Consider the following 23,697-nt stretch of genomic DNA (forward strand, 5'->3'; position numbering starts at 1 on the left):
ACAGTGAGTAATGTTTGTTTATTTGATGTTTGTTAATAACACCTTTAGAGGGCAGCAGTGAGTAATGTTTGTTTAATTTATGTTTATTAACACCTTTAAAGGGAAGTAGTGAGTAATGTTTGTTTATTTGATGTTTGTTAATGACACCTTTAGAGAGAAGTAGTGAGTAATATTTGTCTATTTGATGTTTGTTAATAGCACCTTTAGAGGGCGACAGTGTGTAATGTTTGTTTAATTGATGTTTATTAACACCTTTAAAGGGCAGCAGTGAGTAATGTTTGTTTATTTGATGTTTGTTAATAACACCTTTAGAGGGCAGTAGTGAGTAATGTTTGTTTATTTGATGTTTGTTATTCTTTGTTTATATGATGTTTGTTCATAACACCCTCAGAGACAAGTAGACAAATATAACAGTTCATCACATGTGAAAACAGTTTAAGGTGAAAAGATTTCTTAATCGGGACCTCATATCTATTCCCTCTATTAAATACTGCATATATTGCCTCACTGAGTAATTACAGTGTGTGTTCATCTCTCTTCACTCTGCTACATCTACACAAACAGAGTGCAGGTGCTGGACAGCCCTCTCTAGACTTCCTGTACGCAAAGATGTACACTCAGCCGAAGCACCTGGAGACAGCCTCTGCCTCTCTGAGTTATTTATCGGGTCAGCTGAGCCAAATGGAGAAAGAGCGCTGGCAGCCAGCGCAGTGATGGAGTGACATAATGACTTTCACAGAGCCTGAAAACCGGCCAGAAAGAGAGAAAGACAGAGAAATAAAGAAAAAAGAAGAAAGAAAGATGGATGTCAGGCCCCAAACAGACCCTTCATTTTTTGTGATTTTGTGTTTTGCGGTAAACTGTGAAACAACCAGCTTTGTTATGATCTCATTTATCTCACTTGATTCTATTACCTGAAGTGTACAAGTCCCTTTAGATCACAACTACCAGTTGCAATTGCAAGTGTTTTTATTTCCCAAGATCAAGATACATTTAACGTCTCTAGTCAGTATAACTTCCAATAACAAAAAGTCAGAGGCCAGCCTTTTCTAGTCAGAACAGCCATTATGTTCAAGTTACACATTTTTTCTGAGGACATGAGATGTAAGATAATCCACTTGCATAAGGAAGAGGAAAGTCAAAGGGAAAAAAACAGTAGTTTCTAAAATTGGAAATGTGAACAAACTTCTAAGACTGAACTTTGGAAGTGTGGAACAATGTTCCTGTAGATTTCCTTGAAAGCAAGACTCTTGAACAAATGATTAAAAAAACTGAAAGCAATACTCTTGAAAAAATAATAACTTCCGACTAAAACTAGGCTAAACTATAAATAAATAAATAAACAAACAAACTGTGGTTTCTGACTTTTGTGCAGTACTGTATAAACACACACACAATCCAAATCTATAACAAGCCCAAATGGTACATAAACATAAATTCATAAAGCACAAACAAAATAAAAGTGTACACTGCAAAAAAATGATAGCGTGTGTAAACATCTTAAATGTAGTCAACTGTTGTGAGAATATTTTAAGATCTTTTTTATTTCTAGGCATCTTTTACTTGTTTTTAAGCAGGTTTATCTTATGAAACTGTCCTATTTCATTGTTTACGCATTATTTCTTGAAATAAGCTAAATTATCTTCATTTTTTCTTAAAACAAGTAAACTAATCCGCCAATGGAATAAGACACTTTCACTAGATAAAATCACTTAAAACAAGTAAAAATGTACAGAAACAGGTGGAATAATCTTATATTATTCTTACAACAGTCTCGTAATGTGAAATATTAGATTTATTAACTACATTTAAGATGTTTTCACTTGTTAAGAGAATATTTTTTGCAGCGCAATTAGAAAACATATCTTATATAGAACCTAAAACCATGCGATTACAGACAGCATGAGCATCAGGACACCAGTCCACAAGCTCAAGAACAAAGTAGAACAGATCTAACCTGCAGGAAGATGAGCGTTTGAACGTGGACAGATGATTCCCCAGTTCTACAAAGCCAGGCCCTGAAGCTCCCTCAGAAGTTTTACAATCTAGCAGGGGGTATAATATTATTAAACACTGCTGAACCTCATGCTGTTCCTTCAAGGCTAGCGTGACAGAAGTTGGAAGTGCATCACCTGGACAGTTCAAACTCGAGGTAACAGAGCGTGGAGGAGTTGAACGGCAGTTCGACGTAGGATCTGCTTCATGGACAGAGCCGTTTTCCATGAAGACTTGGCTTGTGTAATGAAAGCACAGGGACAGCTCACTCAGCTATGGGTCTCCGAATACCAGAGGATACGAGCTCCCACACAGCACTCTAAGACAAATATTTCCTTCTGGTCCCTGGCCTGAGCGGCAGCTACCGAGCGCAAGATGTGTAAGGAGAGAAGCAAACCTGCCTCCGTCCTCGTTTTAGCTGTGGCGAGGCATGAGGTATTTCATTTACTCAGCAGTCAGAAACTTGGCTTTGGAATTCTATGCATATCAAATATTTATGATTTAAAGCAAGCAAAAAGCAATCTGTGCCCTGGGGGCTTAAAGAGCGCTAAAGTCAGAAGGGCAAAAGTAAGCTGAAGTTTCTTTCCACAACACCAAGTCGCTGTATTCAAATGTAGTGGCTTCTGAAAAATGAGGCAGAGAAAATAGAACACAGCATTTCTGGAGCAGACTCGATTACGTGGTTAGGTGGCAAAAGAAGTGTTGACTGAGCGATGACTTTTCAGCTCTATATATATTCTTATTTTTTTATATGTACTGTGCTGTTGCTTTTGTTAGTTTGCTGCATGTTGATTTATCTGTAGAGGGCACTGTTCTGCGTAGTCTGCATTCTCCATGGCAAACTTTACTATTATTACAGATATTACTGATATTACAGCGAGTTCTGCTTGTAAGTAATATATCAGATGCAACGTATTTGATTCACCGCGGCAGTAGCTGGAAATAACTTTGGTTTTATCAAGAGATCCATCAACAGAATTTGCCATTTCAGGGGTGTATTTCAATGAGAGATACCTACAGCAGCACAGTGAAGTAACAGCAGCTGAGCAGCTGGATTTTAAGCTGTTTAGATTGGAACTACGACGAGGCAGAAAGTGGCTTTTTACTTAAATTTGAAAAAGACGCTGGTGAATAGGAGTACAAGATGTAGATATATTTCACAATATGCAGATCAGTCAACTGATGTTACCACCACCTGATGAGGAATGCATATGGTGTGAGAACACAGTCGTAGCTTAACCATGTTGTAATCACACTAAAGGGGAATTCCACCAATTATTCGGAATTTCAGGACCCCCATGGACCCGGACAGAGCAGATACTATTTGGGTGGTGGATCATTCTCAGCACTGCAGTAACACTGATGTACAGCCCTGCTGTGTCTGATCCACTCGTACCAGCACAACACACACTAACATCCCACCACCACGTCAGTGTTACTGCAGTGCTGAGAATGATCCACCACCCAAATAGTACCTGCTCTGTGAGGGTCCATGGGGGTCCTGACCACTAAAGAACAGGGTAAAAGGGGGCTAACAAAGTATGCAGAGAAACAGATAAACTACAGTCTGTAATTGTAGAACTACAAAGTGCACCTATATAGTAAGTGGAGCTGATAAAATGAGTGAGTGTAGAAACAGGGACATAATGTTATATATTATATATGGTACTATATATACATATAAGCATACATACACACACATATACATACACACTGTCCTAAAGAAAAACATCTCCCTTTTAATGTAAAGTTAATATAAAGAGATTTTATTTTTTATTTTAGAGCATTACTACTGGTCCATTCATCATAAACTTTTTCACACAGCTGGTGTGTTAAAATGACATAGAAAATTTAAATTTGACAAAATTATGATAGTAACGTCCCGCTACCAGCTACCATGTGTGTGTGTAGGTCAAACCATTATGTCAAAACTTTCTTTCAGACAGTGTACTCATAACCATTTCTATGTAATAACTCTCTGTGAGGGAGCTTTTAGAGGCATTGAACTCTTCTGACATCTGGTTCCTATCACCAACACTATGAACAATTCTGAGAAACTGCCACCGCAAATCACACAAGTGATCTGGAAAAAAATCAAGGCAACATAATATGTTTTTCTGCCTGTTTATTCCAGAAATCACCACCATTAAAATAATGCTAATGCTAGTCTGTCTACAGAGGTTTTCTGTGTTGTAACAGCGGCAAGCTAACGGTGGTGAATGTTCACTTTTCCACTCTGGGTTTGAGTTCACACAAGACAAATTCAGATATCTGCATGCTCAGAGAATCAGACCCATTCTGCCCATCTCTCTCTGATGTCATGCTGGTTGTCAAGCTTTTCTCTCTCTTTTTTGTTTGTGCTCTGAGACTTGAACAAAGATAACACAGTTTGTGAAGCCATGCGTGTGTTTCATCGGCGTTATTGTAATCGTGGAAACAGACTACGTATGGATCACAGATAAGCTGAGGCGGCAGACAGAGCGGAATTGCTTTTCCTCCTAAGCGGTCCAAAGGGACCCTTCCATGTCTGAGCATGTATATATATATATATATATATATATATATATATATATATATATATATATATAGGAGTGAGTTATCTGAAACCGCTGGAGTTTTGTTGCCTCTTAAAAAAATGAAACACTGAGATTTTGTAAAAAGTGCTGCACAAAGTCAGAACCTTTTTATTGATCATTAAAATCTATAAACACACACACTTACACAGAGCAAAGTCTGAGAGATTTGCAAATATATGTTTTAAGGGTCGATTTCCCTTTGCCAAGATAATGGCATGCATCTGTGGGCCGGTTCACAACAAGTTCAGCAGAGTCTCAACCTCAAACGATCCTGAAACTGCACTCAAAATCTCACCTAAATCCACAGTGCTTTACCTGCTTTTCACTCACGCAACCATGTCTGAACACAGAGCTGAGCACTCGCACGTCATCATACAGATGCACATAAAAATCATGATCACACACAAACACAGGAGCCCCTTTTATTGCAACCTGTTTATCTCACCTATAGGGCAAAGTTTTTTCTTTGTTTTGTTTATAATCAGTGATGCTGAACTGTCACTCATTCCTGCTGGTTGGTGGTGAGAAAGTAAGAAACCAGGGTGAACGCTAGAACCCAGCAATCAGGCACTGTTCCCTCAGTACGATGATTGCTCTCTTGGAAAGGTAAGTCCAGAGGTTGGCTGAATGGGCACTGCGTTACTGGAGAACATGCTGGAGGAAGCCAAAGATAACTTGCGGCGTTCCGTGGTTCGGACGCCATTCCTCTATCCTCACTGCTTTTCTTAATCCTTTGAACAAACACCTCAAGATTCAGGGGAGAGTGTAGTTCTTTTAATGCACTGGCTATCCTTGGAACTCTTAACCCTTCAAGGCATAGGCATCAAAATACAACTCAACATTCGAATATTACAGTGAGTCCGTCTAATTCAATGGAAAAAATGCACACTGAAATGTAGGAAATGTCTATGCAAATGTTTAAAACCTCTGCTGCAGCTCCTAGTATGTTCCAGGCCAGTTTGTTACTAACATTATTACAAATGATGGCTACCTAACAGAGGAAGCAGCTTGCCATTGCTGACCATAAACAAACAAAACATTGAGTGCATTTACATGCACTCAATAATCCAATCAGAATCAGATTTCTGCAGTTATCTGATTATTCGAATGGCCGTTTAAACAGCATACTCCAATTTCTTCGATCGGAGTAAGGTCTAGAAACCCAAATAAGAAATCCAATAAAGATTGATTTTAGCTCAGTAATCAGATTTCTCAGTGCATGTAAACTCTTACTCTGACTTCTTTCAGATTTCTCAGTCTGCGTGCAAAAAACGCCGGTACTGCAAATAAACAAGCAGTGTTGATCCTTTATGCTGAGCGCCCCTGGTGGATGATACTGACTTGCAAATCTGCAGTTATGTATCCTTTAGCTCATTTTAATGTTTGATAAAGTATGATTTAGACATGTATTTCACATTTAAATATATTCAATTATAGCACCAGGGGCTTACAAGGATTAAGCCCCAACATCTTTAAAATTTTAAAACATTCAAATGGTTCTTTGAGCTGTCATGGTTCTATATATAACCATTGTCTTAAAATGAACCCTTGGAAAATCCATTTTAAGGGTCTAACACTACATTATGAGTATCATTAAGGGCAGGTTTTAAAAAAGAAATAATGTCTTCAACATCAGTCACAGAGCAAAATACTGTTTTGCATCTTCATAACGATGCCTGTATTAATTTGGCTGTGAATACATAATGTAATATCAGTAATTAGCTAACTGTTAATAGTAATGTTAACTTTTACCCTATCACCTTGCCATAACAGCTACATAGCTGGTGCCAAGGGGTGAGTGCCTTACGAGGCTTAAGTCCCTAATGTCAACTAACCATAGGACCCTTGGACTGCCCATGACCTCAGAGCATTAGCCACCGGACACTGATTTCAAATGCAAATTGATCAAAAAACTGTTAAAACATTTTATTTACAAAAACACAATAACAACATAAAAATACATTTTGTTAAATTTTGAAGAAATGGTCAAGTTAGAGGGGGGGCATAAGGTCACGGGTCATGTGAGCGGAGTTAGACATGTAGGAAAACTTCCAAAAGCCCAAACGAGGTATTTCAGGGCCATAAATCGTGGTTTGTGATTTCCGTTTGGATTGTTGGAAGCACATCCAACAGCCAGAGTGACATCGCTTCATCAGTCTTCTCTTTCATTTAGAATGACTTCTCAAACAAACCAAAAGGCTGGAAACAAAACCACCCAATCAGTAAAAATTCTCAGCCAAGCTAAACAGGACCAGGATGCCAAGACTGTCACGATATGAGCACATGCTAACTAGCCAATTTGGCCTGACGCTCTATCATATGGCCCTCTGAGCCCGAGAGCATTGCACTGATGTGTTCGGTCATGCACACAAGAAAGCAGACTACTAGACAACTTATAAATTACATTACAGAACCCGTGTAGCCACTGCCGGGCCACCCGTAATCTTACAGCTGCGTCAGAGAGGCAGACAGGCAAGCTGGCTGGGAGCGTTCACTGATGCTGTACTCGGTCATGGGGACTTACAAAAATACACAGCAGAGGGAGAGTGTGTTGGCACGGTTTCACAAATTACAAGGAACCCACCAAGAAGTTCAACTAACAAAGTGTCATGCGAAGAAAGAAAGTGCTTGAATATTATTGAGGAATATACTTTTGGGATCAATAAACAATATTGTTCTATTAAGCAACTGACTGACCGACTAACTAATTAACTATAATTATCTATCTATCTATCTATCTATCTATCTATCTATCTATCTATCTATCTATCCATCCATCCATCCATCCATCCAACCATCCATTCTGTATGTCCAAAAGTTTGTATCAATAAGGAAGATCTATCTATCTATCTATCTATCTATCTATCTATCTATCTATCTATCTATCTATCTATCTATCTATCTATCTATCTATCCATCCATCCATCCATCCATCCATCCATCCATCCATTTTGTATTTATATCTATCTATCTATCTGTCTGTCTGTCTGTCTGTCTGTCTGTATGTCCAAAAGTTTGTATCAACAGGGAGTTTGTTCCCCTTTGCCTACCCTCTGCAAAGGCTTTATGCTAGTTGTTGGTACATTGCATTGAGGATTTGATTGTATTCAGCAATATAAGCATTAGTGAGGTCAGGTACTGGGTGATCAGTTCTGGATCATAAACAATGCCACTCCAACTCCTACCAGGGTATTGGATGGAGCTCCATCACTCAACGCAGTTCCACTGCTGGGGGCTTTTTACCCCTCTAGCTGATGCTGGACATTGGGCATGGCTTGTGTGCAGCAATAAGGATATGTTAAAATAGCTGAATTCACGATTTTGAAAGGGTGTTCGGATACTTTTGGACATATAGTGTACTAAAAGGTAATAAGTATAAATGTAAATGCTAACCTCTATAAGTGTCTTTGCTGAACTTAAGGACAATCACACTAGAAACCACACTATAAACTATTCAAAGCCCTCCAAAAACCTCCAAACAACCTCTAAAACACAAGTCATCTCCACTCGAACTGTGTTGCTATTGCTTTCAGGCAGGTAGAGCTGGTATTGCATGTGAATCTTTTTCTAAGGTGAAGCAGTGGGAGATCAAAGGGAAGATGCAGCACATTCTTCACTCAAAGGGATTTTTATGAACAAGGCCAAGCATGGCATACATGCACTACCCTCTCCACAATTTCAATATGGCCGTTTTACTGTGCCCATCAATCAAATTCCATGATTCCAAAAATAAAGACGTTCAGCAGATTGATAGATGGCTCGAGATAAAAAAAAGAAAACAGAGGACAGACAGACAGTCATAGAGGCAGAAAAGCACCGAATAAAACAGACAGCAAAAATGATGCATAGGTCTTGAGAGAGGAATGAGTGCAAATAAGACGAGAAACGAGAAAAGAAGGGGTAATGTCGATTGGGGAAAAGAAGAGATGAGTTATCACAGCTGTTTGCTGAACTTGCTCTCTCTCCCTCGCTCTCTCTCTGGCATCACTTCAGAGGGGTGAGGAGTTGTGGAGGGGGGTGGATGATGGGATACCTCCCACCGTCCACTGCCTCCATGACCGTCGGCTGGAGGGAAAGCAGCAGGTCCTCCAGCAACTCATTAGAGCTATACAGCTGAAGCAGTTCTGACATACAGCGCCACTTGCCAAAGACCCCCGCTAGAGCACACACACATACAGGCACATGCGTGGGAGAGTGCTACAACCTGTGGCTGAAATGAGACAGTGCCAACAGAGAGCATAAAAACCAACCTCATGGACCTTACCAGACATTACCATTTCCCATGACAGTCTAGCAAACTTTTTGACGAAAACATAGGTCAAAATTGCATATTTTTATGCTTAAAGGTAAATCTGATGTGTTTTTGTGTATGGCTATGCATGACCTCTGGTCTCAGATACAATGATTAAAATATTCAAAGAATAATTTCTTGGTTTTAAAATAAAGCTTTCTATTCTATTCTATTCTATTCTATTCTATTCTATTCTATCCTGTCCTGTCCTGTCCTGTCCTGTCCTAGCCCAGCCCAGCCCAGCCCATTCCATTCCATTCAGGCCTAAGAGTCATCTTAAATGAGGTAATAATATAATAATAAAAACTATAGAATTAAAATAGTATTAACAATAATACCAACACTTTTGGTCAGGTCATTTTGAGACTGTTCCGAATGCTGAGGCAGATGCGGGAGAAAACACAGTAAGAGCTTGTGAGTTGAAGCTTAATCTTTGTGAAATAAAAGAACATAATAAAAGAACCATTCAGAACATGTTAGTTTGTGGTTGTAGTATACTGTCATATTTAACTTGGCCATGAAAATGTAATTAATATAGTTATAAAGAACAGAATTGCAAAGTCGCACAAACTTTACCATCTGAGGCTGCTTAGCTTAGCTTGGTGACTTGGTGACGATCTTACTCATGTGTTTTTGTCCCAAAACCTGAAGCTGTTTTGTCTGATGTGTGAAAGCTGGTGATGTCATAAAATGTACAGAGAGTGTTCAACCATCGCAGCTCATTAGTTGCGTTTTTACAACAATCTCATCTGAGTTATGTGCAATAATTGTGGGATTAATGTAGGATATTAATGCAGCCAACAGGTTGTAGAGTTGTATGTCTATGTGTGGAAATACTAGTGCCTTGCTATGCTTTGCACAAACAAATCCATAAACAAACAGTAGGTTTTAAACTAGAGATTAATGCATTTTTACTGTCACTGGGGCAGTTACCACGGTAACCTAGTGAACAGTCACTGGGCACAGGTCTAATTCTATTTCTAATTCTATTCTATGCTATTACAAATAAAATGCTGCTTATTTAGTGTGATGCGCATCATTAATTGGCATGTGACTAACAATAATTTCTATCATCAACTAACCCAAGGACTATTATTATTATAATCAACTATTAGCAACCATTATGCCTTCCGTGGTTTCCTCTAACTTAAGGCTGTCGCTGCACCATCGTCATTCAAAATTCTGTGCGGCAAACATTTCTTTGGTGCAACAAAACAACAGATGCCATATTGCCTCTATGCTTCCTGTAGTGTATTGCAATCTGTCAGGATGACCACATGCATCATATGAACATTACATATTTTCAGAATGGAGCACTTTTATTTTAAAAAAGGAAGGTTTTCCATTATATAGGCCCTACAAAATAAGAGTCTGATGTGTATTCTCCTAAAACCCTTTCAATGGATGGTTCTTATGAGAACCATTTTAAAATGAAACTTGTGAGTGTGGAGAACCTTTTAAAGTCTCCACATAACATGAACATTCTGGAAAGAATATATAGAGTGTAGAATGCATAGAACCTTTGCATTATGCGAAGGTTCATTAAACCTTTAAATCTCATTTTTCATGCCTTCAATCTCAGCAAAGGTAGTTCTTCTATGGCATCACTCAAAGAACCCTTTGTGTCACCCTTTTTAGCCTAAGCATGTCCATATATGGAGACTAGGCTGCAAAGGCAACCTGTTTTTAATTCAGTTTTTTTGTGATGTCACAAAAAACAATGCATTTACATATATCCATTCAGCCTACAGCAGTTCAGCTCTGCCTGTTCAGTTAAAGTTATGAGGAATGTGTTAGCTGGGCCTGCTGTGAAGGACATTTACATCATCAGCCTTAAAGGCACAGTAACAAACAGTCTGTTTTAAAAGGATAACTAGAAGTTGGAAAATGTCAAAATGAATTATGACTTCTTTTGGTACATAAAACTACACAAGCAGTGTGAGTGGACCTCCAGGAAAATATTAAATACAAGAAAATCTAGGCAAGTAAACAACTTTTTTTCCATAAACAATGCTGATGACAGTTTATTGTCTTATCTGCTAATCACTGTAGCCCTTATTACTTAGTGCTGTAAGCTATTATTCTAATTATAAGTGGTAACCAGCTCTCAAAGACCACGTCCAGCGCCCTCATATCCACAACAGAAAGAGAGACTGGATGGGAGAGCCAGAGGTCTAGTCTGTCTCTCTCTCTTTCACTTTTATTTCTCTATGGCTCTGGGGATTGAATATGAAGGAATAAATAGAACATGCAGCTAGGCCCATGCCACATAGCCAAGGTCAGTCCAACTCAGGAAGCGGGAAGAACGGAGGAAAATGTCTCCTCCCTGGTGTACCTGCTGAAGGAATCCCCAGCGGACGAGCCAACTCCTTCTTTTAACACTACAATGAGAGCCACATTGTAACGTAGCACTTGAAAGCCAGCAAGGCATGACCGTTTGGGCTACAGATCAAACTAACATAACACAGACATGCTGCATGAGACCTGCTGCCTGTACTACATCCATCAATCGCCAATCCTTTTATGTCACATGGCTGACTGTATCTCCAGAGGTCATCATCTTTCATGTTTTCTGCTCCCTGTGACCACGGAACAAGGCCTCAATGGGCACAATATGGAGCGCCTGCATTAGCACACGATACTTCTTCCGAGTAATGGATCGGCATGACATCAGCGGAGCACTCCTCCAGATTTGTGAAGTGCTCCGCTCCTTCCAGATGTCCATTAAAAGAAATCTGCTATATTATGGCATCCCTGTAAAACATCATATACATGTCAAAACCACTAAGCGTCTTTATTCAGCCCAGAACTGGGTTCCATCCCAAAGCTGTATTGGTGCGAGCTGCCGGCCAAGACGCTATCATCATCACGTAGTGACCAGTCAATAGCCAAATTGGGTCCAACTGCCTCTCTGGACACTGGGCCAAAAGCTGGAGCGAATGGAAGTTTGGAGGAGCAAAGGAAAGTTGGATTCTTATAAAGTCTTTTACAAAAAGCAGTTAGAATTTATTTCTTCTGCACTGATTTGTAATTAATCCACAACAGTCTATCAATCAGAATTATGTTTGTTAGCCACACATATTTGTATGTATTGCATAATATATATATATATATATGTACAATGCACCACCAAAAACCAAGTACAAATGTACAATATGTGCAGCTTAGTCGTATGCATTCTCAAGAATATGACATCAATAGAGTCCAATTAAAATTCAGATTGACTGCCAAAAAGGTTTAAATCTAAGGACTGGCACACTTCCAATCAGTGTCTTCTGCAATCAACATGACGGAGGAAGATATAATTGCCTTTACAACAGATCTAATAAGTAAGCCTATTCCAAAAAATCTTAAAAATATGCTGAAACCAGTTTTTAGGTGACAAAAAAACTCAGAAGCAACAGACTCTGAAATAAAAAGGCCTTCACACACTGGAGCCTTTTTTTCACCTATCACCTTCAAATTCACTTAGAGTCTGGCAGAGTAAGGCAGAGTCGCTTGGCAGCAGAAGAGGGGAATGCTAATTCAGCATAATCACACGAAAGAATGAGAAGACAAACGCACAAACCAATGCAGGTATAGGGTTTCCGTCTTCACTCTCATTGTAGTTGCGAGGGCTTTGTCTTTCATTAGACAGCTGTGGGCGATTAAGGTCCATTAGTCATTTATGGGAAGAAGAGAGAGAAGAGGACAGATATGAGATAGGGGACAGAGGAAGAGTATAATAACTAATAACTTAAACAACAAAATAACCTAAGTGGCACAACTATCTAAGTGTTGGCCCTATCATTAAGTGATAGTAAGTTTGATCCCAGTGATGCCAAATGTCATATAGGGATGAAAAAGTGATGCAGTTTAAAAAACAATGCAGTATTTGTAGATCGCATGGTAGCCAACATTCAAGTAGACTATATGCCTATACAAACCAGGTCTGCCTATTACCTGGTAGTATGATTAAAGTCACGTAACCCCACCCCTGCTTATGTTCCCTGGGTTACTTTGTGTCTTTAAAAGATGTTTGTGGTGATGTTGTGGACTCACTTGGCACTTGTTAGCTTATGGTTGAGTTTTGCATAGCAGTATTCTCTAAGATTGGTAGAAGTGGTTAGTAGACAGCAGCAGCCCCCTCTGTTGGCCAAAACAAGCACAACGCAAGAAATCTGCTTATCTGCTTTGCTTCCAGGTCTTTCTTAGTTTTTAATTCACACGTACGGGATAATTCGGGAACAAGTTCAGCTGCAGAGAGGCCACCAAAAACGGGGACTGTCCCCGGAAAACGGGGACATCTAGTCACCCGTATAATACACTGTCACATTGTACAGTCCTGTTAAAACATAAAATTGGAATTTCCTTGAATTGTTGGCATGTATATTTTCTCTGCAATGAAATATAATGAATACCCAAACAGTGATTTCAGTATTCCAATTCTGGCACCTCGAACGTCAGAGCTCTGGGGTACCCGTGCACATCCTTATGTACAATTAACATCATGCAAACTGAATGCCTAAATCAAATAGCCTAACATAACGCCTAACATAAGTAATCTCTAATAGCCTTGCTTAACAACTCCACACAGTTCAAAGCAAGAGTGTCATCATTTATTCATGCAGTTTGTGCAATGCTTATTGTACATAAGCTCTATTACTTGTTAATGTATATTCCCAGGGCTTTACGTCCCTTTATCTCTCCATATAAAACTTCAAATCTCAATATGATACATTAAGGAGAACTACGAAAGGGTTGCCAAGTCCATGGTTAGGACACTGTGTCTAGCAGGGGTCATACAAGGAGCCTCAGTAAGTTAATTAGCCAGTTAAGCAAACTCTGTAATGCAAACTGTTTTTTGGGGGGGTCAGAACACAGCATACATACACAGGACTGGGAAAACATCGGGCAGTTTCCAAGACATTTCAATGAGCAAATAAAACACCCTTGAATCACAGGGATGTTCCTCACATTGGCTCTTGTGTAAAATGGCTTATCAACTACATTTGGAGTACGAGGAAAATTGTATACATTTGAGTTTTAATAAAAAGAAATAGAACAGAAATATGGAAAGTGACCAGCCAAGACAATTCACTCATGCGAGTCACTCATACAGCCCATTTGAGCCCGAGTTAAATCAGGCCTTGTCAAAACTCAAGTCATCTGCCACCACAAATGAATGTCTCTCAAGTTCTCCACAAAGGGAGACTGTTTCAAGAGCTTTGGCGGGGAACAGAAACATGGCCAGTGGTAATGTAAGCTGATGAGCTGACCCTCTCTGCTGCGGCACAAGGCGTGAGAGAGACTAGCGCAGAGAATGACCACCATTGTCTCACCCTCTGCACCTCTGTTCTCTCTTTAAATGTTAAAATAGGAGAAGAAGGCATCTCTGCTTCTTTTACATGAGCGTACCGCTCGGTGGTTTAGTGGCAGGAATAAAAAGAGAAATAGAGCTCTCGGGGAAATTACTAGGTTTCTTTTGTGGCCTCGCAGGGTGCTCACTTTGAATAACAAATCCCTGAACAGATGTGGACACTGCTATTACAAGTCCAGAAAAAAAAAAGAAAGAGAGAAGGGGAATAAGACAGTAGGGGGTGGCTTGTCATCTAGCTGGGTGTAATATTTCCTTGGCTTGTAAAATTGTTTGCTATTATATGGCTTACGGAGTCTGACATGTGGTTTAAATTATTGATCTCTATGCTTATCGCCCCACTGCTGCATGGGCTGAGAGGCAGGTTTTCAAAGAAAGGTTTCAAATCAGCGCCTTCATTTCCATGCGCAGCGCTATATGTGACTGTGACTACATTTTGGAAATGTTTCATTTAATAGCTCTGGGTCTCCAGTTCTCACAAACCCCTTTTTTATTTGTAATTGCATGTCAAAGCCAATCATGCATGCGGACTCACATAACGTGGACTCACATACATCTACTGAGGCAACGATGTAATCTCTCGAAGGCAAATGTTACGGGTAGATGAACAATAAGCCCACAAAGCCACCAAATATCTCACATGAATCTGTTAAGTATCATTTAAAAGCTTCACTGTGTGTGCTTTGAGTTTTCACATTTTCATCAGCCAGTTTAATAAAAGTCATACTGACAGATTATATCCTTTTTTTTTAAACAGAGTCTAAATATTCCTGAAAAGCAATCACACTCCAACACGATTATCTTTTAAGATTACATTCTTGTGAATGATGGCTTTAATATTTTTGCCTGAGGGCTTGAATGATCAGCCGCACAAGATTGTCCTTGGAAGACTCTTCTGTTCTGTAATAACCTCTCCAGAAGGCTGAGCATGTATCCAAGGCCATCCCAGGCAGCTGGCCCAATGAGAGACAGCCTCTGACAGCAGGCTGAAGCCTTCAGCGGGTCAGTCTCTGGGCGGTCCAGCTCTGATCGGACCCAGAGAGGACAACGCTAAGCACATATCTGACCCCACAGCTGCCCGCAGCTCAGGCTGCCCACGCTTGGCATTATTTCAATCTCAAAGTAGGCCAACGTTGTTCTTTTCACCAAGAAGACCCCCAGAAATATACTGTCTATGTAGTTACAAGTGGGACAAGGTAGGCGTTCCTAATAAAGTGGCCAGTGAACAGAAGGACAGGGCAGGTGTTTCTAATGAAGTGGCCAGCAAGTGGAATCACAAGGTAGGGAATTTTAATAAAGTGGCCAATGAGTGGAAGTACAAGGTAGGCATTCCTAATAAAGTGGCCAGTGAGTGGAAGAATGAGGTAGTGGTTTCTAGAAAAGTGGCCACTGAACAGAAGGACAAGGTAGGTCTTTCTAATGAAGTGACCAGCAAGTGGAATCACAAGGTAACGGTTTCAAATAAAGTGACCAGTGAGTAGAAGGACAAGGTAGGTGTTTCTAATAAAGTGGCTAGCAAGTGGAATCACAAGGTAGGGGTTTCAAATAAAGTGGCCAGTGAGTGGAAGAACAAAGTAGGTGTTTCTAATGAAGTGGCCAGCAAGTGAAATCACAGGGTAGGGGTTTCAAATAAAGCATCCAATGAGTGGAAGTACAAGGTAGTGGTTTATAATAAAGTGGCCAGTGAGCAGAAAGAGAAGGTAGGCGTTTCTAATGAAGTGGCAAGCAAGTGGAATCACAAGGTAGGGGTTTCTAATTAAGAGGCCAGTGAGTGGATGCACAAGGTACTGTAGGTGTTTCCTACAAAGTGGACAGTGTTTGGAAGCACAAGCTAGGTATTTCTAATAAAGTGGCCAGTGACCAGAAGGACAAGACAGGTATTTCTAATAAAGTGGCCATTGAGAGTATGTACAAGGAGTTTCTAATAAAGTGGACAGTGAGGGGAAACACAATGTAGATGTTTCTAATAAAGTGACAAACAAGTGAAAGCACAAGATAGGGGTTCTAATAAAGTGGCCAGTGAGTGGATGAACATGGTAGGTGTTTCTAATAGAGTGGCCAGTGAATAGAAGGACAAGGTAGGGGTCCAGCTATCTATCTATCTATCTATCTATCTATCTATCTATCTATCTTTGAAAGGGTTAATGTCTGTTTGTAATAACAGTTATCCCATGTGGTGAGATTCTTATATTCCCAACCGAGCCATGTTGTACACAGCGCTGCCCTGCTGGTATTTATGTTGCTGCGTACAAACTTCACAGGCTTCAGAGGCTTAACGGAGCCAGGACTGGCTGTTCTGCTGGGCTGGAGTGGGACGGTGGAGGGGGATATAATACGAACCATACCCACTGTGGGGGACGGACTGTATTGATGTGGCTCATGGCACTGATGTGCTACTCGAGGTTGCTACTCGACGTTGCGCAGAAAGCCTCGACCCACAGAGCACGGCATGCACAAACACTGTGCACATGTGGTCACACGGTCTACCCACTTCCTGTCATCCGTCCTGCCCACGTCTGATTGGTTTCTTGGTCGAAGACAGCAGGGTTTTTCCCAGTTGACAACAAACTTGGCAAAGCTTACTAACACAGAACAGTGAAGACTTATGGAAGCTACAGGTCATCTCTGGGTACCAATCAGAGATAGCCCCTGCACTATCACATGACAAATGTATAGGTGTTTTAAAGCAGAGATTAGATGTAGCTGCTCTAAAGTAGTGGTTCCTGGTCCCTGAAGTTCTCCCACCCTGTACATTTTAACGCTTTCCTGTTCTAACACAGCAGCTTCAACTCAGGATGATTAGTTGGGCCACAAGGAACATATAAAAGATACTCAAAAACTTTTGGTTCCCTAAAGAGCCTATCAATGGATGGTTCTTTAAAGAACCATTTGTGCAAATGAAATACACAAGTGCGAAGAATCTTTTTTGAAGTTTAAGGAACCACAACATAATGCAAAGGTTCTATACCAAAAAGGCTTTTCCCAGAATCATACGTTCAAGTAAGCCTGTGCTGCTAACAGGATCTTCTTATTCAGATAACTGTGTGGAAAATAACTGCAGCTAAGTTTATTTCCAATCGTTTACACACATTGTTGTCCAGTAAGTTGGAGATGGTCCCTAAAACTGAAGTAGACAAGGAACCAAACAGAGTGTCTACTTCAGTGACTTGACTGCTTACCCTATGCCTTTTTGTCTGAGGCCATTTTGCCTGATGTCCAAATGTATGAGAGCTGAGACACTGCCATTGTTTTTGTCTGAGACCTGAAGCTGTTTTGTCTCATATCTAAAACCTGATGAGGATGCCCTAAAACTAAAATTGGCCATTCAGGAATTGCTTTTCTCTGTGGTTTCCAGGTAAATATAGCTAAGCGAGCTCTCTTGTTGGTTAGAAGTCCTAGATACATCACTGATGGTGAATATGAGCAGCCTAATCAGTGGGTTGTAACAAATGGAAAACCATGTAGGCAGCTCTTCCAAGACTCTCTAGTGTAAGAGTCACTGTGAAACTGCTACAAAGTAATCAAGGAATGTCTTTTAGAAGCTTCAAATGTCATTGTTTAATCTAAAAAGGCCCAAAAATTTGTTAAATGTGAATTGCCTTTAGCTTAGCGCTAACAAACTACTAGAATCCCATAGGGATGCTACCAGAAATTAGCATTCTCGTAGAGATGGGTTGTTTTCTCATGTTTTGACTGAGTTTTGAAATTTATGGCACACATTAAAGACCTACCTCTTATAGTCATGTGAACAATGAACAATGTTTTATTTTAAACTGGCAGTAAATGACTTTTTACTCATTGTACAGTAACTCATACCAAAGACTGATACCTAAGCCAAGAAGCACTGATTAAGCTTTACTTCTTCACAGTGCAAGAACTTGAAAAAGACTAGGAACCACTGCACTAAATCATTAATGCAAACATGTAGGCCTAAGCTCTTTTATTGGTTATTTAAAAGGGAAAATATAAGTGACTGGGTATTGGCATGACTGATGTGAGATGAAATTTTAGGACAGACAAAAAGAGTAAATGCTACTCCAACCAACGACCTGAAAAAGTAAGTACAGTGCAGTTTACTGAAGGATTATTTGGCAGTAACACTGCATTGTCCAGCAGAAAAGATACATCTGTAATGAGCCTTCAGTCTTCACTCAAAAGGCCTCCATGAGAAACTGAAGGCTGCGTAAAAAAAAAACCCAAAACAAAACAATCCCGTCATACCTCTTGCTCATATTCCTTGCCCCAAGATATGAGGACAAAGACAAAAACATGAGAAACGGACACTTTCCTGACCTCCTCCATCAATTTTTCCCCTTTACCTAAAAGCTAAATGTTGTAAGTGCTTTCAGCTGTTCTATGAGAGGCCAGAGCATTGTGTTTATGGAAAGTATATTTCCATTGCAATTTGGTTTCGAGCTTGACAAAAACAGTAATCAGAGCAAAGTGGGGCAGACAATTGCAGTCAATGTGTGGATCATGACAGGGCAGTGCTGAAACAGTCCACTGCAAAGGCCTGCTCCTTCTTACTGGAAGACGACAGACGCAGGCCGCAGTTAAAGGTGAAAGGCGAGTGCGGTAAAGAGATTACCAGCAAACTCCTGACAACTGAAGCGATGGACTCAGCAAGGCAGGCTCTCTACATCAGCTTTGATTGCAGAGATAATAAAATGTCAGGAGCAAAAAAAAATCCCATCCAAAAAAAACACCTGTTTTTAAACGTTTTTGAACCGTGGCCATCACACTTGAATTCTTTCCCTAATCTCAGCTTCGGAAACGTTTCTTTGTTTGCTGCAGTCATATTCCCTGGATTTGCTGGTGGTTGTGTCGAATTTGTAAGTCTATGTTCAAAGCATATCTTTATGAGAAAACAAACAAATTCAAGAATGCCCACAAACCCCCCCAAAAAAAAATAAATAAATAAAAAACTTTTCCTTGGCTTTTGTGTTTACAGAGTCGTGCTATTGAGTCAAAATTTCACATAAAAATCATTTAGGCACATAAACATGACAGCATAGTGAAGCGTTCAAACAGAGAGCCATAAATATCACAACAAAACAATCCTGCATCCTCCGAGTGCAGTTCATTGTTTAAATATTCCATTAGCCGCTGAGTATTTTTTGCGGTCTCCACTCAAAGCCAATGAAGAGGCTTCAATGGGGAGAGAAAACAGTTTGCTGTGGCAGCTGGAACACATAGTTTGCACAACATCACACCACCACAACAGGGCTTTCATGACGCCCGACTAGGAAGACGTAGTCCGCTCTGACATGCAGAAAAGGTAATTAGTGATATTTAGCACACGTCCAGATTTTGCGGACCTGGCACCGTCACATATTCGGAGAGAAAGTCAGCTATGAAGACTTCCATCAGAACAAAAGCTTGGCTCACACTACGAGCAGCATCTGCAACCCATCAACGAACCAGCACACATAGAATGTGCCACAACATTGCCTAACCCCCACGCATCACTGCTCAACAGCACTGAGAAACAATAGTAGGACGGAGCTAATATCTAGTCCCAAATACCCTCCCTGGCATGCACACATATCACCCCAGTGGCAGCAGGCTCAGTATGGTCCATGTTCAGATAGACAATAGAGAGGTGCTGGTTACTGCTGGGCACAAACCTGGACAGCACTTGGCTACAACACGTTCTCTAATAACACCAGGCTTTAATCACAGTCTCTGCGGGAGAGGAAAATAAACTCCCTGCCCTCTAGCCCATCACGAACTTCCACTACCAGCTCGCCTCCTCTAGCTCCATGAGAATCTCCTGCACTTTCCTCCACACTCTGAAAAAAAAACGTTCCACCATGGTTCTTAGACTGAACATACAATACTGTGCAAATGTCAGAGACCATTTCAGTCAAAACAGCCATTAGGTTACTAATTTTTTAAGGAGATATTTGTGAGGAGATTAGTTATAAGATGTCCACTTACATAAGCATGGAGAAAATCAAAGTAATGTCACGTTACAGGGGCTCCTAACAGCCATGCAAGACCTGGGAGACCACCAAAACTGTCCCTATCAGATAAACAGCACTTAAACCTTTCATCTTTGAGAGAGAGGAGAAAATCAAGCTCCGCTTTTGATTCAGATCTGAAAAAATCTGCAGGTGTTTCCGTCCAACTCCAGTGTTATGAGTCTGAAAGGATGTCTAGTTACTGAGAAAAAAGAATTAGGCAAGAAAAAGAACATCTGCAAATTAAACAAAGAAGCCGCTGTTATTCTCAGAACGATGGACTGACCACCCCAGAGTCCAGACCTCAACATAACTGAATTTGGGATTGCTTAGACTGTGAGAAGCAGAAAATGCAACTTCTAAGACTGAACTTGTGAACTGAACTTGTGTGGACAGACACACTAAACACTGATAATGTGATAACCTATTTCATCATTGAGGTTTGGTGTCATTTTCTTTTGGTTGGTATAGTGTCGTGGGTAACACCTCTGCCTTCTATGCTGTAGACTAGGATTCAATCTCCTGCCTGGGTAAGCACCCTACACTATACCACTAAGAGTCCTTGGGCAAGACTCTTAACACTACCTTCACCTACCTGTGTAAAATGATCAAATTGTAAGTCACTCTGGATAAAAGCATCTGCAAAATTACACACATGCAAATACATTTACTGTTTTTTTTCCTGATTTTAAAAATTAATAACTTGCACTTTATGGTCATTTTGACTGAAATGACATAAATGAATGGTGGTCTGTGCCTTAGAAGAACTTGACATTGAGACCATCCTCCATACACTAAGAACTATACTTTCCATCAAATTTTTTTCTCTCCAGTATGCAGTTTTTGTTTGTGTGCCAGTACTCGTTTTTGAAAGCTGTGATTTTATGTTTATTGGTTAGTGAGTAAACTTTTTCTTTTTTTATTTCAATAATAGTTTTTATTAACAACAAAGCCCTGCAGCCTACAGAGAGAGACGTTAAAATGAGTTATTTGATGCTGTGATTTTACACAGACTACATACATTTATAGTGCAGCTGCTCCAAGAAATGTTTTGGTTTAGATGAACTTCTGAACTGGTTTGGACAATTTATTTGAACAAACAAATGAAAGACCAATTAATTCACAAGACAGACACCGTCTTGTGTGGTCAGACCTGACTGATATCCCAACAATGTGGAGATTATTTGATAGAAAACGATAAACATGTTTAAAGTAAAGCAAGGGGCATTTCTGATTTGTAAATGGTTGAGTGTCCATAGATGACACAGGTAAAACTTTTATATGTACCATAAACTTTTTCAAAGAGGCCCCATAATGCTTCACTAACAAAATCCCATCTACAAGGACCTTCTCCCTCTATAAACTATCAAGCTAAATACACCCTTCACTTCCTTATCTCAAAGATAATACAGCCCACACATGATTATATGGTAACACAGCACCCAAACAACTTCAGGATGAAATGGCTTTTACACTAGAGCCCCACTCTTCACTGTAAGTAATCATTTCGAGTGTGTGGAAGGAGGACATGGCGGAGGACGAGACAGGAGCCTCTCAGTATCAAGAGAGCGTGCAGGTCAGCGGGTTAATCTCAGCTTACTGGAACGGTCTACATAAACAGCTACAGGCCCACGCCACTGGGATATAAACACAGGCCTCAGAGAGGCCTTCAAGAGCTGTAGGCCGCCATATGCTACAGCTAAGAAATGCTATGCTACACCATGCTGCTGCCTCTAGCTGGCTGAGTTTCGAGGAGCGGGTCCGTCCCATAGGAAGTTATTCCTCCTGTGGTTCACCTTGGGGTCAAAACACACATAGCCTATATACACACTCAGTTAGCGGAGTGTCAGTGTGTGTTTAGATCCTGTTCTCTAGTTTCACTGGCATGTGCATAGGTGAGTAAACAGACCATTAGTTTCTGTACACATGGGGTAGAAAACCTCTTTCAATTTAACATCCTACTAACCCTGCTGAAAAAGAGCCTGGTCAGCTTGAGCTGGTTATGCTGGTAAAGCAGGTTAGCTGGTTGCCCAGCATAGGGTATGTTTTCGTTTGCTTAGGGTCTAGCAGCATGACCAACCTGACCTAGCTGGCTGGCCACCGTGACTAGCATAACCAAGCTGGACAAACAGCATGAACAGCTTAAACAAGCTGGTTGACTAGCATGACCAAGCTGGTTGGCTTGCATGATCACACTGCAATAAATGGTATCTTAGCAAGTGTAAAGATCTTAAAAGTAGTCAATATATCTAATATTTCTCATTATGAGACTGTCGTAAGAATATTGTAAGATTATTCAACTTATTTCTAGACATTCTTCACTTGTTTTTAAGCAGTTTTATCTTATATTAGTGTCATTATTTCTCAAAACAAGTAAACTAATCTGCCAATGGAATAAGACACTTTCACTTGATAAAATCACTTAAAACATGTAAAAATGTACAGAATCAGGAGAAGTAATCTTAAAATATTCTTACAACAAATTTATAATAAGAATATTATATTTATTGACTACATTTAAGATGTTTTGACTTGATATTATTTTTTTGTATTATTTTTTTATTATTAGTGCAGCATGACCAAGATGTTCAACCAGCATGACTATTATGAACAAAGCTGTTTAACCAGCATGACCAGCATGACCAAGTTGGTCAACCAGCTTGACAAAGTTCATGTTGGTAGACCAGCTAAACCATCAACCCTATTCGAAAACATGGCCTTTACTGATCAACCAGCCATGCTGGTCTAACCAGCATAATGTTTTTGCTTAGTACAGATGGATGTCCAGCTGGTTAACCACCTTAAAGACCAGCTTAGACCTGCTGAAAAAAGCAAACGCTGGTCTTTGCTGTATTTTTCAGCAGGTAAATGAAGATGGACATCCAATGGACACCCCCCCCCACCACCTACCACACACAAGATGCATCAGCTGGACGCAACCAGAGACAATCCTGCCAATCAGCATTGTTTTTCGGACTAAACAGATAAAAAAAACTTATCTGATGCAGGTTCTAAACTGCCCACACTGTCACACTGTTAGAAATAAAGGTTCTGTGCAGGTACATTTTTCATTCATCAATGTACAAACAATGTAAATGTTCCCTCAAAGGTACAACAGTGGTTTTAAGGTCCAGTTGTGTACCTTAAATAAGTTTTTCCAGGTGAAAAGTACAGATTTGTATCTTTTTATAACTGAATGTTTTGAAACAGAACAGTAAAATAAAAGCCTGGAGACGAGACAGGGAGTGTGGAGTCAATACAACTTAGAAAATATCATTTCAATGGATTACGGTACAGTTATGTTCCCTGACTAAAGGCACTGAGATGTACCCATGAGGGTACCACCCCAGTGACAAGAGGGGAACTGCCCCAGTGACAGTTTTGTACCTTTTTTTTCTGAGAGTGTACCAGTGAAGTATACAAATCAGACTAAAATGGATCTCATGGATCTTCAAAATAAGAACGTAAAGCATTAAAGAGAAACGAATTTACATATCAAAAATCCTAATTTACAAT

General features: G+C 40.1%; 1 protein-coding gene across 1 annotated transcript in view; it reads right to left on the minus strand.

The window, feature by feature from the left end:
• Positions 1–23,697, minus strand: part of dchs1a (dachsous cadherin-related 1a) — a 163,538-nt gene that overhangs the window by 33,839 nt on the left and 106,002 nt on the right.

Source organism: Colossoma macropomum, unplaced genomic scaffold (assembly GCF_904425465.1).
Source record: "Colossoma macropomum unplaced genomic scaffold, Colossoma_macropomum, whole genome shotgun sequence".
NCBI lineage: Eukaryota > Metazoa > Chordata > Actinopteri > Characiformes > Serrasalmidae > Colossoma > Colossoma macropomum.